Source organism: Tachypleus tridentatus, chromosome 3 (assembly GCF_004210375.1).
Source record: "Tachypleus tridentatus isolate NWPU-2018 chromosome 3, ASM421037v1, whole genome shotgun sequence".
Taxonomy (NCBI): domain Eukaryota; kingdom Metazoa; phylum Arthropoda; class Merostomata; order Xiphosura; family Limulidae; genus Tachypleus; species Tachypleus tridentatus.
This window is the reverse complement of record NC_134827.1, coordinates 57636201-57638780: the sequence shown is the minus strand read 5'-3', so window position 1 is coordinate 57638780 and position 2580 is coordinate 57636201. Positions and strand designations below refer to the sequence as shown.

Here is a 2580-nt window from a genome sequence, read left to right as displayed (position 1 = left end):
TTGCAACAAAACTAGCAATATAATTCAACAATAATAATTTCCATTATTTAAGTGTTTATTCGTTTTTTATTTTAGAAAACTTAGCTTAAAGCATAATAAAATTTCTCACCTGTTCTATTCGAGAAATTACTTTTCCCCATAAAAAAGGAAAAAGATTAGATACCGTGAATTCTACACTTTTGAATTCGTGGGACATTATTTAACATGTGTAATTATTTTTGTAATAATTTCTTAATTATTTATAATTTACATGCTTGTTAATTGTTAATCGTTGTTTATTTCCAGTTGGATGCGTTGTCCCACTCAAGCACTTTATTGGAATGGAGAGCTCAGCAAAGTATGTTGGTTAAATATTTTCGTTGCATGAAGTTATTATTAAGAAAGTGAAGCACCCGCTTCAAAGACGCCCGCAGAAATTTATCACTCTAAATATCAGTATAGTGATATTGTGAATTGAATAGAAACTCACGTAAATATGCTGAATGAAGAAAGAAAGAATTGTGTTTCTAATGTTCCAGGGAGGAAATGCCCTTCTTGACCCCTCCATTGCAGACGCCAATGACATGCCTTACCTCACGCCCATTATATCATGATTTATGTTATTCACGTGTTCCAAATACGATTATACTCTACCTTTCCGGATATTAAAATTCAGATCTTTTAATTGTCTGAGTTAATGTACTCTGATTTTACATTCCGAAGTACAGAGACCTTGATTTTAGTCGCCACAGTGTACAGATTCTGAATTTAGTTTCCGGAATGTATAGGATAAGAGTTTGACGTGTGTGTATATCTAGTAATATGAACAGGTGGTTAGGGCGCTCGACTCGTAATATGAGGGTCGCGGGTTCAAATCCCCGTCATATCAAATATGCTTGTCCTTTCAGCCATAGGGGCGTTATAATGTGACGGTCAATCCCATTATTCGTTGGTAAAAGAGTAGCCCAAGACTTAGCTGTGGGTAATGATGACTAGTTGCCTTCTCTCTCGTCTTACACTGCTAAATTAGGGATGGCTAGCGCAGAAAGCCCTCGTGTAGCGTTGCGCGAAATTCAAAATCAAACAAATCTGCTTTAATAAATATAGTTTCTTGTGCTTCCTTACCCCTTGTGATTGAATTAAGAGACGAGGCACGTACATTAAATTTGTCTGTTGTAGTTCTTTCTTATTATTTCTATTAATTAATAAATAATAAAAATCTTCATTTTGCATTCTTACGCTATTGACACTACCCTAACTGCCCCTACACTGTGCGAAATGCTGGACTAGATTATAAAAATCGCAAAACGATAAGAATTTGAAAATATAGAGCTATTAAAGACACTGTTCTTTTATCTAGGAGATTACGGAACGCAATTAGAACAACTGAGGCGAAACCGTACGGAGGAAATACAAGAACTGAATTCGAAGCTGACAGCAACGCACAAAGAAGAGACCGAAACGTGTAAGTTTTCTTCCAAATTGTCACATTAAAGTCATTCTCAGTATGAGATAAACCTAATGTCTGTTACGAACATTTAGATGGATAACAGACCTAACCGTTAATTTTGAGTTTATAGCATATTTTAGGAGAGTTAGAGCTAACAAAATGAAACAAAAGATCATACAATGGATTGTCTCTATTCTGCCCACTGACTCACAATTTGTGAGCCATGGTTTAAATCTCAATCATCGAACATGCTTGTGCTTTCCACTGTGTGTTCGATATAAAGAGACAATCAATTGCACTATCTGTTGGTGAAAGAGTTATCCAAGAATTAGTTGTGGTTAGTATAGATCTATTTGCTTCTTCTGTTTTCGTTACTATAAATCTTGTAAGCTTAATATCTTACAGTAAATGGAATTACAGGTTCTTTAAGGCACTTTATTTCGGTTGAAGTAAAATGTGTGTAAACAGCAACAACTATTATTTATTTTAGTGGCCTTTAACCACCAGGAAGAATTTAGAAAATTACGAGCTGAGTATGACAAAGAGGTGAGTTTAATAACACTTTCAGAGTTACTGATTTCTCGTTACCAATCATAATGAAATTCTTAAACTTATTCGTTTTCTTAAATTTTCATCTGATACTTCACTGGTCGAGTACAACAGATGTTAATCTAAAAACATTTGTAGAACACAAGTTTAAGTATTTAGGCTTAATTGAATGAAGTGAGCTTGATTATTTAGGCTTAAGTTAATGAAGTAGGTTTGATAGATGTAACTTCTGTATGTGCTTCGTTTTTTAATTCCCGTCACACCAAACATGCTCGCTCTTTCAACCATGTGGGCGTTATTATGTTTCGGTTAATGTCACTATTCGTTGGTAAAAGAGTAGCTCAAGAGTTGGCGGTGGACGGTGGTGACTAGCTGCCTTCCCTCTTGTCTTACACTGCTAAATTAGGGATGATTAGCACAGATAGCTCTCGTGTAGCTTTGCGCAAAATTCAAAACAAACCAAATCATTATTAATTAATTGCATTGAATTCATATTTGTGAAATTTGGTTTGTTTTTTTTCGTAATATGATTTAATCGTTTGAACAAAAAAAAAAGTTTTTTCTTTGGATACCGCAATTTCGTCTTTACTTTCAAACACTTA

General features: G+C 34.5%; 1 long non-coding RNA gene across 1 annotated transcript; it reads left to right on the top strand.

Annotated features, from left to right (window-relative positions):
- The first annotated feature begins 285 nt into the window (after positions 1–285).
- Positions 286–1979, top strand: LOC143246072 (uncharacterized). Its single transcript, XR_013025771.1, has 3 exons — positions 286–337; positions 1340–1444; positions 1920–1979. It is a non-coding gene; the product is annotated as an uncharacterized LOC143246072 (long non-coding RNA).
- Positions 1980–2580: the final 601 nt, after the last annotated feature.